Source organism: Lepidochelys kempii, chromosome 4, assembly GCF_965140285.1.
Source record: "Lepidochelys kempii isolate rLepKem1 chromosome 4, rLepKem1.hap1, whole genome shotgun sequence".
NCBI classification, from domain to species: Eukaryota; Metazoa; Chordata; order Testudines; family Cheloniidae; genus Lepidochelys; species Lepidochelys kempii.
The window spans coordinates 89,814,791-89,829,247 of record NC_136383.1 but is presented as its reverse complement, the minus strand read 5'-3'; the positions used below and the strand labels follow the sequence as shown (position 1 = coordinate 89,829,247).

General features: G+C 41.7%; 1 protein-coding gene across 4 annotated transcripts in view; it reads right to left on the bottom strand.

The window, feature by feature from the left end:
• SCFD2 (sec1 family domain containing 2) overlaps positions 1 to 14,457 on the bottom strand; it is a 312,565-nt gene that overhangs the window by 265,540 nt on the left and 32,568 nt on the right. The window lies entirely within an intron of this gene.

Genomic DNA, 14,457 nt, shown 5'->3' with positions numbered 1-14,457 from the left:
TTAAACTGCGTGTTCATATGTAGTAACTTCTATGAGGTGGACAGTATATAGACTGGTTTCAGAGTAGCAGCCGTGTTAGTCTGTATTCGCAAAAAGAAAAGGAGGACTTGTGGCACCTTAGAGACTAATAAATTTATTTGAGCATTAGCTTTCGTGAGCTCCAGCTCACTTCATCGGATGCATTCAGTGTTAACTTTTAAAAATGGTTACTGTGATTCTATATTAAAAGCTCATACTAGCTTGTTACAAACTGGCATTACAAGTCACACACCAACATTTTCACAGATACTAACAAACTAAAACAAACAAGACAGCCCAGATGTAACCACTATTGTTCACTTCGGAAATATCAACAATACTCTGAAGTTTTTCAAATACTGCAACTGAAGTACAGATAGGCTCGAACTCCAAAGTTTGGGTCTGAATCTTGGTGCAAACATTCCTAAAATTTGGGAGCTGGTGTGCTGATTTGATACAATGGGTATCTTGGGGCTTTGTTTATTGTCCTCATATTTACATATAAGAAATGAACAATCTGCAATAAATCTTAACAGTTCTTACGTTTTTGGTATCTACAGAACATAAAAATGATTTATAGTTAGCTTTTAATAAAAGACACCTAGTATTTTATTTGGCTCATCTGCATTCATTTCCTCATCAGTATTCTCTCTCACCCAAGATACTGTAGTTTATATAATGAATGGCTCCAGTGTTTTCTCTGGAACAAACTTGCCTTAAGCTAAGTCCACGCATATTTTATTTACTGGGTTGGTTTTTTGCTTGTTTGTTTTTTTAAAATAGCTTCCTTCTGTTTTCTCTCAGGAGATTTTTTCCTCCTATTTTTCCTCTAGAGACCCGTACCACAAGTTTACTGTATGCCAGAAATAATTGTTTTGTTTTATGAAATACTCATAATTGAGTTGATACCTGTGTTGTGCTGTCTCCACTGATACGGTCTGGTTATGTTAAGTCCACCATATCATCCTCCAGTGCAGGTCAGAGTACTTTATAAGCCCCTCTATTAGTAGCCCAAGAATCCCATAATCTCTATTTGGATTTGGCAGGGGGCATGGGGAGAAGTGGAGGACGGGAAGGAAATTAAACACCTCCCTCAGCTAACCAAGGTTGGGGGAGGGAGTGTATATTTTATGTGTGTATGAATGAGAGCGCAAGCATTTCATCCCATTAATGTGCTCTGAGAAAGACAATCCAAGCTAAATAGCAGAGAAAAATTGGAGTAAATTGGGGAATAGTCTCCTCAGGGAAATGGCAGGAGACCCATCACTTGAGATATTTAAAAATTAGCCTTGATAAAGTACTAGAAAAATATCCTGCACAGCACGATCCTGCATCAACAGAGGAACTGACTAGATGACCTAAAGCGTCTCTTCATTTCTAATTTCTAGGACACTTATTACATCTCTCTCAGGCCAATGAGGTCTGGGGGGACAGCTCCTTCCAGAGACCACCCAGCCCACTTGTGATGCAGCCACAAGCAATACAAGTCACTCCACTTGCAAGGATGGTCTGAGTGCACTGTCATAATGGCCAGCCAGCACCATACTAATCTCTTGTAACATAAAATGGAGTACTTTTTGATACAAGGACTAGAATTCAAGACAAAGCAGAGGTTCCAAGAGTAACTGTATGCTTCAACACAACTTCCTTGAATTAATGCACTGCTATGTTACTTTACACTTATGAATCTTGGATTGTTTGGGTTTACTGCTTAAATTCCTTTCTAGTTATCATCATCATCATCATCATACATCTGACCCTATTCAGACCACTCTTATAGGGCATTGTCTACACTATCATTTTAAAATGTGTCTGAGGGTTAGGTTCCTACATAGTTATCCCTTGTTCTAGTTACAACGCTTGTACACTCTGCAGCATACATGGGATCCTAACCAACTTCCCAAACCATGGTATAGCCTTGGACGTGATTTGCTCAAGACTCTGTCTGGACCTTAGCTGTATCCCCATCACACTACACAATGAAACCATGCTGTAACTGGGTCCCTGACACATAGCATGATGGGGAATCTTCCGCGGTGATAATTTACAATGGTGCTTCAAGGGTGAGGGGGAAGGAGTAGCCCTGGTTGGCTCTCATCATTCTCCCGGCCCTCCTCTGAATGTTTTCCCACCGTCCCCCACCCCACTCCCTGCCACTGCTTTTTCTCATGTCTGTTTCTCCCTTATGCCTCAGTTATCTATGGACCCATCTAGAGTGTACATCATCAGATGGTTTTACACAATTTTTATTCTGAACATTCTCTCTCTTCTGCTGATTGACTATTTTCTCCAATAATCCCGATCCTCACAGTCTCTTCACTGGAGCACCCTCTCCCATGCTCTTCCATTCTTTGTCCCCCTTTCTCTTACCTCCCTTTCTTTGTTTTTATTCTTTTAGCTAATCCCTTTCAGACTCTCTATTACCAACCCCAAATTTGCAAATATTATTAATCTGGCTCAAAATATCAGGAAATTGCCTTAAGATCATCTATTTTTTAAAGAAGATAATAAAGTTTGACAGGTTTCAGAGTAGCAGCCGTGTTAGTCTGTATCCCCAAAAAGAAAAGGAGTACTTGTAGCACCTTAGAGACTAACAAATTTATTCGAGCATAAGCTTTTGAGAGTTACAGCTCACTTCATCAGATGCATGCAGTGGAAAATACTGTAGGGGGATTTTATACACACAGAGAACATGCAACAATAGGTGTTACCATACAAACTGCAAGGAGAGTGATCAGGTGAGGTGAGCTATTACCAGCAGGAGAGGAAAAAAAACTTTTGTAGTGAGAATCAAGGTGGGCCATTTCCAGCAGTTAACAAGAACGTGAGAGGAACAGTAGGGGGGAAAAATAAACATGGAGAAATAGTTTTTACTTTGTGTAATGATACATCCACTCCCAGTCTTTATTCAAGCCTAATTTAATGGTGTCCAGTTTGCAAATTAATTCCAATTCAGCAGTCTCTCATTGGAGTCTGTTTTTGAAGTTTTTTTATTATAATATTGCCACTTTTAGGTCTGTAATCGAGTGATCAGAGAGGCTGAACTGTTCACCGACTGGTTTTTGAATGTTATAATTCTTGACGTCTGATTTGTGTCCATTTATTCTTTTACGTAGAGACTGTCCGGTTTGGCCAATGAATTTTGACGGTCTTTTTGGCTTTCTGGTTTTCGAGAAAGCAGAATTCTCATTTTCCTGCTTTTCTTCACAACCACAAGGCTAGAAACTTTTTTTTTTTTTTTAATGAAAGTAAGCTGAGGTTTTCACACACATGCCTCCAGGAGCTGGGGCTTTATACATAGACATTAAAGGTCTGAAGGGACGAAAAGCACTAAATATAGCAGTGCTCCTGACAAAATTGTGAGAGTTGGAAGAACAGCTGTCTTTCCTTCTCTCCCACCCTGGGCCTACAGTATATTATATTTAAACTTAAATAATCAAATTTAGAAAACCCACCAAAAAGTATATACATTAAAACAGCAAAACATGGAACTTCTATGTTCCACTTGTATGTTATATGTTTTTCCCTCACCCTCTGTCTACCTTTACAGCAGTGTGGTCTAGTGGATAGAGCACAGGACTGGAACTCGGGAGACCTGGGTTCTATTCAGGGGTCAGCCCCCACCATGTTGCACGACAGACACTTGACAAAATTACCGGACTTAGTGACGGACATTGGCGGAGGGAGCTCTGGGCTGAGGCAGGGGTTGGTGTGTGGGAAGGGGTGTTCAGGCTCTGGGCTGGAGGTGTGGGTTCTGGGGTGGGGCCAGAAATGAGGGGTTCGGGGTGTGGGCAGGGGCTCTGGGCTGGAGCAGGAAGTTGGGGGAGTTTGGGGTGCAGAAGGCTGCTCTGGGATGAGACCAAGGGGTTCGGAGGGCAGCAGGGGGATCATGGCTGAGGTTGGGGTACAGGAGGGGGTCAGGGGTGCATGCTCTGGGCGGCGCCTACCTCAAGCAGCTCCCGGAAACAGCAGCATGTCCCCGCTCCAGCTCCTATGGGGAGGCGCGGCCAGGCAGCTCTGCGTGCTGCCCTATTCCCTGCAGCTCCCATTGGCCACAGCTCCCGGCCAATGGGTTGGTAGCCATGGAGTCAGCATTGGGGGAAGCAGGATAGAGGCAGCGTGCCTGCAGAGCCGCCTGGCCGCGCCTCTGCAAGCAACAGCACAGACAGGGAGCTGCCTGAGGTGAGCACCCCCACAGACCTCAAAATTTTTACCACGGACACTTGTGTTCGTGTATGGACACATTGCCGACCCCTGGTTCTATTCCCAGCTCAGGCGCTATCCTGATGTGTGACCTTGGGCCAGTCACATCCCCTCTCTGTGTTTCAGTTGCCTCATTTGAAAAATGGGGATAATTATAATGACCTCCTTTTGTAAAGTGCTTTGAGATCTACTGATGAAAAGTGCAGTATAAGAGCTAGATATTATTACTTAAATAACAGATTTTTTTTTAAAAAACAAAACAAAAAGAAAAACCACCCAGACTTATGGCTGACTGTTGTACTAAAACAAAAAACTCTATTTTTTTTCAGCTATTTCTCATAGCTTTTGACCCAGTGGGTTTTCTTTACTCTTACTGGCTTACGTTGTGGGACTGAGGGTTGTTTTAATGTGCTAAAACAGCAAAAAAAGACAAGTGTGGTGAAGTCTTAGAGCTGACTGGGGCCTGCCATATTCCCATGTGCCTGGAGATTTGCACAAATTACAATGAGTATTTCCAGACAAAATTCTGGTTGCTTGAGAAAGAAAAACAGCAAGAAGGGTAAATAACAGTGGAGATACCACAGATGATATTTTTCTTTCTGCAGATGTACCAAGAAACAAATACCCAAGCTCTAGGTCTCTGTATACAACTATTTTAAAATACAAAAAATGAAATAAGAATCCATAATCCAAAATATTTGATTGCTCAAGGCCAACGCTCTCAAAAATAATTCACTTAACAATTCAGAATGCCTCATCAATAATACTCCACAAGCAGCAATCCCCAATCCCTCATGTTACCCCTTCCTGAAAAGCCTGAGAAAGCAAATAAGCCGTGCAGCATGCCCTGACAGTGAACAAATATAGACACTATGGGTATAAGCCTGGATCTGAGCCCAGGCTCAAGCCAAACCCCACTTAGACAATCGCATGCAAATGTGCTAACCTCGGGCTCATACCCCGGGTCCCAGGACCCTGCAGGGCTGGAGAGTTCAAGCCCATGATAAGCTGGGATCTAAGGTCTGAGCCCAATTGCTTTCCTGTATGCAAACAGCCCCAGCTTCACATGGGTCCTGAAAGTCCTCCAGATGTATCCCAGAATGCCTGGCAGCAAAGGAGCAGTGCTGCAGGCAGCCAGCCCAGTGTCCGAGTACCATTACTGCCTGGCTGAGAGCGCTACCCTTTCCTGCCCCAGCTCCTCGTCACTGCTGTGTGGAGTTTGCCCCAAGCAGGGAACAGAGCTGACAGGTGGGAGGAGGCTCCCAGGCAGCGGGATGCTGGGGGAGGGTCATCCATCTCCTGGGCATGCTGAGCCGGGAGCCCTGCCACTCCCCATCCCTGCAGGGTGGTGCTTGGTTCCCACTCTGCTCTCTGGCCCTTACTCCTGGGACCTGCCTGCCTTCCATGGGGTTGCGTGCACTGTCACACTGGCGAGTGGGAGCCATCCCCAAAACTTCCATGCAGACTCCTGCAGCAGTGGCCCTGGTACCTCCTCAGTGCAGGGAAGTTTTGGAGCTGGCTCCCACTCACTGTCCTCACAGTTCACACAGCCCAAAGAGGGTGGGATCAAGTGGCTGCCCTGCAGGAAAGGGTGCAGCAGAGCTCCCAGCTCAATACAGCTGTGGGAGGGATGACTCCCAACACCGCAGCCACTCCCCACCCATACAGAGCTGCTGCCTGGTCCTGCTCCACTTTCTGTTCCTTACTCCTGGGTCTCCCCTACCCTCACCGGGGCTGCATCTGAAGGGGCACCTGGGCAGTGTGCACTGTGAGGTCAGTGAGTGGGAACCAGCTCCCAAACTTCCCCATAGACTCCCAGGGATCCCATATCCCTGCCTCCCAGGGTGTGGCAGGGGCAGGGATAAGGGATCCCTGGAGGGTGCTGGAGCACACAGCAACCTAAGCTCAGGGGTGCACTTCTCCACTTCATAGCTGGCAGCAGCCAGGCTGGGGAGGGGGAAGTGTTTTTCCTCTGATGCCCTCATTTTATGTCAAACTTCAAAACAAACAGAAAAAAATTAATAAAAAAACAACCAAACACACCTGCATTGCACATTCCATCTTAAACATTAAGAATAGTAAAGTTTCACTTTAATAGTTTGACAGCCCTGGAGACAGATGTCCTAATTATCCTCAGAATAGGGGCATTTTCCTGCCAATGTGATTCAGCCTAGAGGTGTGGAGTCCAATTCTCAGATTAGATGATAGTTCAGTATAAAGCCTTCTCAAGCTGCTGTTCTACTGAGACAGCCACGAGAGGAGCTAATTATGTGGTCATCTATTCATGTGCTCCTTATGGACACGTGAGTCCTATCAATACCATCATCACAGCTGGGAAACAGGGAAGGCAGTAGAGATTTCCCACAGTGGCAATACATTCCTAGGGTGAGAGTGTTGATACTGGGGGATGGGAAGAGGCACTAGGCACTCTGGGATACATTTACTTAGAGTTGGGTCAATGCACTGCAGTGTGGATGCCAGAGCCTTAGGTTTGAGCACAGGTTAGAAAATTCTTAACCTAGGGTTAAAATGCACGGTAGACATTCAAGCCCAGAGTTCCCTAACACGGGTCAGCTGACTTGAGTCCCACTAACCCTGGACTTACATGGCTGTGTTGACAAAGCCTATGAGACCAAGGGTGCAGGGGGAAGTCAGCTCCAGACCCTAGGATTTCTGCAAAGAAAACTCCTCAGCGAGCAGCCCCTTCCATTTTAACCCAACAGCAATTAGCTCAGGCACCTCTGCTGATCACAACTGCCCTAATATTATACATGGTGAGTGGCTGTCTTTCAGGGCCTCCAACCAGTTAGGGCTTTCTATGTCAAAAAGAACTTCTTAAATTCCATTTGGAAGCTATCCTGGATCTGACGTGAATTTTGGATCACTGATGTAACATGCTTTTCAGGTTAAACACTCTTTAATAAGTAGGTAAATATATGCGGCATGAACTTAACAATTCCAAATGACGTTAAGGTGCATCCTCATGCAGAGTATGTTGAAACAGTCAGACCTCAAAGAGATATCATCAGTCGTCTCAAAATGTGTGAAACCAAAACCAAAACCAGGAAGGCAGAGTCTTTTCCATTCCAGTTCTCTGGGCTGGTCAACTCAATCTCCTGGTTTCAACCAATACCTCTCAGTGTTTTGGATAGCCAACAGGATAATTCAATTTACATATCTAGAGATGCTAAATAAAAGAAATCAAGTATTTGCAGTAGGCCCTATATTTCCCTATATAGAGAGAATACTGCAAAACCTGGGGTAAAGTAATTTAATTATTTACGGTAAAATTGGCAAATTTTTAAGGGTGAGCAGTGTATTCTTTCTCCCCGCTTAAAGAGAGATTAAAATATTACCTGATATCCAAACAGGGAACAAAACAAAACAAAACAACAGCATCCAAGAGTAAAACTTTGAGGGACAGAGGCGACACTGAGCAGATTTGAGAGATTTTGGCCCAGATCCACAAAGGTATTTAGGTTCCTTACTTCCAGTGAAATCAATAGAAGTTAGGAGCCTAATAAACTTTCAGGATCTGGGTCTTTGTGATTAGAAAATTTTTGGGACGATAAAAAAGCAACTGTAATGTTTGCTACTGAAAACTGGAGTACGCTGTGCTGCTTTCCTAATGAACAGTTATGTGCTATGCTTTATGGCTGAAAAGCTAATGAAACAATTAACCAGGAAAGCTAGCAGAGGCAAATGTGCACACAGCAAAAATGTGCCAGTTTTTAAAAATTATATGGCCAGCAAAAGAATTTTCTCTCTCTCTCTCTCTCATCCCTTCAGCCATACATAAAGCTATACGGGGCATTGCTCTGTGGCAACTTTGCATAAAGTGAAATACTACATTTTTACAGTGTTCTCTTACAGCTGTAAAATCCATAGATATACCAGCAGACTGGCATCGTCCTGGGAAAGTGGACTCCACCCAGAATGTATAGCTTTACCAATCTATGTCAAAAGGCTCCTCAAGATTTTAAACTAGACCTTTATAGATTAAGAATGTTCTATCAGTGAACAGCCTGGCACCAAGAGTAAATCCTGTCTTTCACCAGTGCTACTTCAATCTGGATAAAGCACTTGAAATAGTTATGGCATGCAATAAAAGTCAACTGGAGTTTGCTAGAAACTAACAGGAAATGCTAATCATAAGATAAAATGTGAGTCTGTTTTCATTTATAAGAAGGTTGTTAAGTAGTGAATCATGGGAATGACTCAATGAAGTGCAAAGTAGAAAAATGGAGTGAGTAGAGGGAGAAAAGAAAACATATCCCATGGGTCACCAATACCTGATCTTCCAAAATGAATCTGCTAATACGTATTGTTTATTCATGGCATGAGACCAATTTACTCACATATGTTTTAGTAGGTCACATCACTTTTTGTTAGCACAACCTAGTGTCCTAGTGTTAGGACAAACTAGTTATTAAAATAATTTAAACAGAACAACTCAGTCGCAATTGCCAAAACCACTGAAAAATAGCCTGTTTTTGCATTGTGCATCATATTGCAGCAAGTGCTAGCAGCTGATTGATTTAAAGAGTAACACAAAAATGTTAATAAGCTATGTAAGATAAGCTATTACCAGCAGGACAGTGGGGTGGGAGGAGGTATTGTTTCATGATTTCTGTGTGTATATAAAGTCTGCTGCAGTTTCCACGGTAAACATCTGATGAAGTGAGCTGTAGCTCACGAAAGCTCATGCTCAAATAAATTGGTTAGTCTCTAAGGTGCCACAAGTACTCCTTTTCTTTTTGCGAATACAGACTAACACGGCTGTTCCTCTGAAACAAAAATGTTGAGATGTACCCTTTTGCAGTTCCTCTCCCCCATTGCAGCTCCAGAGAATGGTTTCAATTTAAAAAAGAATTAGCTCCACAATTTGTCCAGTGAATATACATGTAATGAGTACAATAGTAAACGTATTAGAACAACATGGAGAAGGGTTTCTTTGCTGCCTGTCCCCTTTGTAACTTGGACAAAGTTACCAAGTTGTGTTTTAGAATCCCAAACTAAATGAAACACAGAGATAGGATCATCTTATTTGCCACTATTATTCAAAGCAAAGAATGGAAGAGAAAGTCCCTCTCCGCTCACTGTCTTCTTATTCCCTCCCATAGTGCTCTTACCCTCCTCCTTTTTCATCTTTGGTTCCTGTACTCTCACCCCAAGTAGTTTATTCTGATCACACACACACTGATTTTACACTTCTGTACCTCTACTGACTTAAATACAGTTCTCTCCCCCAGCTCCTCTTTCCCGCCATCTCCTGCTGCTTTACATATCTGTATATGTTATCAGAGGCATTTTGTGAACCACAATATTCACAACGCACTTACCTGTGGCTACAGTGGATTTTACTTTTAATTTTTTATTACAAAAGCAAAACAAAATATAAACCATTACGTTTTAATATTCTTAAAATTAACAAAATTCTTTACACTCATAGAACCTTACATTCAAAGAACCCTAAATCACTTTAATAATATTAACGTTCACAACAACCCTTAAGTATTACAACACATATTTTACACAGAGGAAAATGGGAGGAACAGAAGTTAAGCAACTTGCCCAAGGTCAGAAAGAGAGCCTGACAAAAGCAAAGAATAGAACTCAGGGTTGAAACCTTGGCCGCCTCTGACATCTATCAGTGTTTTGCCAGGGATTTCACCACAGACATTTTTAAGGCTTGCGTCTTATTTTTACCATGTAGTCTCACTACCTAATAAACCAGTACAACCACCAGCTATCGCTAATGTGCTACTATTCCACATTTGTGCTTTTTAAAAAAATTGTACACACAACAAGTATGTAACATCACATTCATCATTAAGGTTAAGAAAGATAGACATATATAACAAGACTTCTCAGTAAGAGCGATGCCATTTGATCCTTGTAGAATAAGTTTTTTTTTTTTTTTAATGACACCCAATTTACTGCAGATTCCTCTTTCTTTCGTAAAGGGCTTCATACATTTCATAAAAATGAGAAGGGGAAAACATCATTCTGTATTCTAAATTTTTGATTGCCTATCCAGTGTAATTTTACACGTAAACAAGTTTTGTTTAAATCAGAAAACTCTTGTATGTGACACTATATCCTGAAAACAGGGTGGTTTGTAACAGAAGTTAAGCTGCAATTTTTATACTTCATGCCAGAGGATGCTATTGTTATCCTCTAAGTTGGGGGCTCCGCACATTTGAAGTAGCAACATGAACTTAGAAGCTGACATGTAATTAGACAAGGAAACTTATTACCAAGGTAACAGGGGGCATATACAGAAGGTATTGTACTGAAACATACTCTTCCTCATCCCGATTACCCCTGCTTAGAAAGGATTGGCCTGTATGTAAATTTACATATATATATTTTTTTAAATTCCTTTCCCCTTTGAAAGAGCATTTGTCCCTGTTCTTAGATTATGAAGGGCCAGATAGGACCACTGTGATCATCTGATGACTCTGGTTTGCTCTCCTGCATAACACAGGACATAAGGCTTCCCTAAATTAATTCCTGTTTGAACTATAAAAAGAAAAGGAGGACTTGTGGCACCTTAGAGACTAACAAATTTATTTGAGCATAAGCTTTCGTGAGCTACAGCTCACTTCATCGGATGCACAGTATATATTATAGAAAAAAATCCACTCGACTTAAAAATGTCCATTGATGGTGAATCCATCACAACCCTTGGTAAATTGTTTCAATGGCTCATTACCCCCATTGTTTTAAAAGTTGCACCTTACTTCTAGCCTAAATTTGACTATCATCCACTTCCAGCCATTGGTTCTTATACCTTTGTAAACTAGATTGAAGAGCCCTCTATTACCAAATTTCTGTCCTCCATGCAGATACTTACAGATTGTGATCAAGTCACTCCTAAAGATTCTTTCCGATAGATTGAGCTCCTTGAGTCCATCACTATAAGGCCTATGTGACAGAGTACTGAGAGCCAGGAGCTGACTGAGCACTGATCACTTCAGCATTAATTAGTACCCCCAGATTGGATTGGGGTCTGATGAACTACAGAGCTAATTATCCATTACCTGAGAAGGTAGTTAGAAAGCCCTGGAAGAGGCTGTAGAGTCCAGAGGAAGTAAGAGCTCAGGGCAGTGAGATCTCTTTCTTTCCCTTCCTGGAGAAAGGGTGGACCAAAGAGAACTGCAGCGTTGCTGCACAGGGTAATGATTGTGGTTTGGTGGAGGTAATATAAATAAAACTCAAAGAACTGTTAACAAAAAGTAGAACTTGCCCCTTTACAGCATGTTTTCCAATTCTATAATCATCCTCGTGGCTCTTCGCTCAACCCTCTCCAAATTATCAACATCCTTCTTCAAGTGTGGACAGCAGAACTGGACACAATATTCCAGCAGCAGTTGCCCAAGTGCAGTGGCTCTCAAATTTTTTTTTACTGGTGACCCCTTTCACACAGCAAGCCTCTGAGTGCGACCCCCCCCCTTATAAATTAAAAACACTTTTTTATATATTTAACACCATTATAAATGCTGGAGGCAAAGCGGGGTCTGTGGTGGAGGTTGACAGCTCATGACCCCCCATGTAATAACCTTGCAACCCCCTAAGAGGTCCTGACCCCCAGTTTGAGAACCCCTGCCCTAGCATCTAACACAGCGGTAATGTAATCTTCCTATTCCTTCTCAGTGTTCCCCTGTTTATAATACACCATAACACCTATATCCTTTTCAGAATCACTACTTCCCAGAATAGATTCCCCTATCCTATAAGTATGTCCTACGTTCTTTGTTCCTAGATGTATGACTTTACATTTGGCTATAGTGAAACACAGTTTGCTTGCGCCCAGCTTACCAAACAATCCCGAGCGCTCTGTATCAGTGACCTGACCTCATCTTTATTTACCAGCCCTCCTATCTTTGTGTCAGCTGCAAACTCTGGCAGTGATGATTTTGTTTTCTTCCAGGTCATTAATAAAATGTTAAATAGCATACAACTAAGAACCAACCTCTGTGCGATCCCACTATAAACACACCTGCTCAGTGATTATTCCCCATTTACAATTGCCTTTTGAGACCAATCATTTAGCCAGTTTTTAAATCCATTGAATGTGTCTTATGTTTATTTTGTATACTTCTAGTTTCTTAACCAAAATGTTGTGTGGTACCAAGTCAAATGCCTAACAGAAGACAAAGTATATAACATTATATCAACACCATGATCTTTCTCAACCAAACATGTAGTCTCATCAAAAATAATCAGGTTAGTTTGACAGGATCTATTCTCCATAAACCCAGGATGACTGGTATTAATTATATTAACCTCCTTTAATCCTTTATTAATCCATTCTGTATCAGCAGTTTCATCAATTTTGCCCAGTATCGACATTAGGCGGACAGGCCTATAATTACCCAGGTCAACCCATTTACCCTTTTTAAGTGTTGGCACAACATTAGCTTTCTTCCAGTCCTCTGGAACCTCCTCACTGTTCCAGGACTTATTGGAAAACCAACAGTAACAGTCCTGCCAGCTCCTCGGAGAGCTCTTTTAAAACTAAATTAGGAGACAGTACCCGTGGCCCTTGCTTCCGCATCGGAGCTCTTGTTACTCAAGTGGAAGAAGAAGGGGAAGTTTTAACTTTTTTTCTTTTTTTTACTGTTTAAATTGCTTATTATGCACAGGAGCAAGAAGTGGAGAAGAGGGTATGTGGAGTAGTATGAGTGAAAAATGATGGGGAAGAATGTGGCACTCATGTCTGCTCCTGGAATCCTGAAGGTGACAGCTGGAATATAGGGGTTTGCATAAGTGAGAAAACATCTGAACCATTGGGAGTCAGTAACTGTACAGCATTCCTGCCCTGATTAGCTCACACAATTGCATTTCAATATAACTGAATATAACCATTTACCACTTTTTTAATCATTTCTTTTATATATAAAAATGGAAGGACCATGAGACATATTGCACAGATTCTGTGGTTTCCAAGTCAACAGAACTACTTCACTTGATGTTTATGAAGCTCAGTTAATTGTGTATATTTTTGCAAAAAGGAAAAAAGTCAGTACGGATTAAATTAGAGCTTCATGAATTCTTCATCGCTGCCCAAGACCGAGTGATTGCTCAGAAAATGACCAGGTAGCCAGAGTATCTTTCACAGAAATGATGCATTAACTCCCAAGTTTGTTTTAAAAAGGAGGAAACAACTTCCACATTAATTGCTAAGTAGTTCAAAAAATAATAATGTGATTGTTAGATTTTTTTTCTTGCTGTAACTATCTTCTATGATCAACAATGTGTCATTTGAACCCTGATGAACTGTGATAAGCCCAAGACTGTGACTGGAGGTATAGAGTTTGACTACAAGCCCTAATCAAGGGCCAGTGCACAGAGAGTCACAATTTCCCTCCTAGTTCCCTTGCTACTTCAGGGAGCAGTAACAGTACTCAATCTAAATCTAGTGTAGTATATATATTCCAAAAAAGCAGCAAAGAGTCCTGTGGCAGACGTATTGGAGCATGAGCTTTCGTGGGTGAATACCCTGTGCAAGGCTCTCATCCTCCCAAGTGCATGATGTAAGAACATATCAGCTCTGCAGAACCCACTTGCCTTATCATGCAGACAGCCATGATGCTGGTAGTTAGCACAGGAGTGTAACGGGGGTCCTGAGTCACTGCATTATCCAGGTCACAATTTGGTCCTGACTTAACTGCACTCCTTTATTTCATTTTTATGAAAGTGACAATAGGTGGCTCTCATACATATATAATGTAACTGGCTCCAGAAAGGGACAAGTGTTAATGTTTTTAGATTTTGTTTTTCAAAAATAAATCCCTGGCATTACTGTATATGCATCAAGAGGACAAATGTACACTTTGCCAGATACAATTAACTAGGATTTATTTAACTGAGTGCATGGCAGTGATTTCGCCTAAAGAAACTAAAAATAAGAACAAAACATTTAATTCCTGAACTAACATAATGGCTAATCCAGGGTTTGTAATACTAATGGGACTATTTCTAAGATAATCGAAGACAACTTTTTAAAACCACTAAGATGGCTCATGTTAGTTGGCTGAACTTTTAACTTGAGGGAAAAGTCCACTCATGATGATTCACCTTGTTGATTACAGGAAGAGTTAGTAGTTAGAGGCTCAGTTGAGCCATTAACTACAACATGTAACACTTATTAACAACATCTGTCTCACAATCATAGAATTATAGTACAGGACTTTATCCTCATTTGGATTTACTGTGTTTAAACGCCCT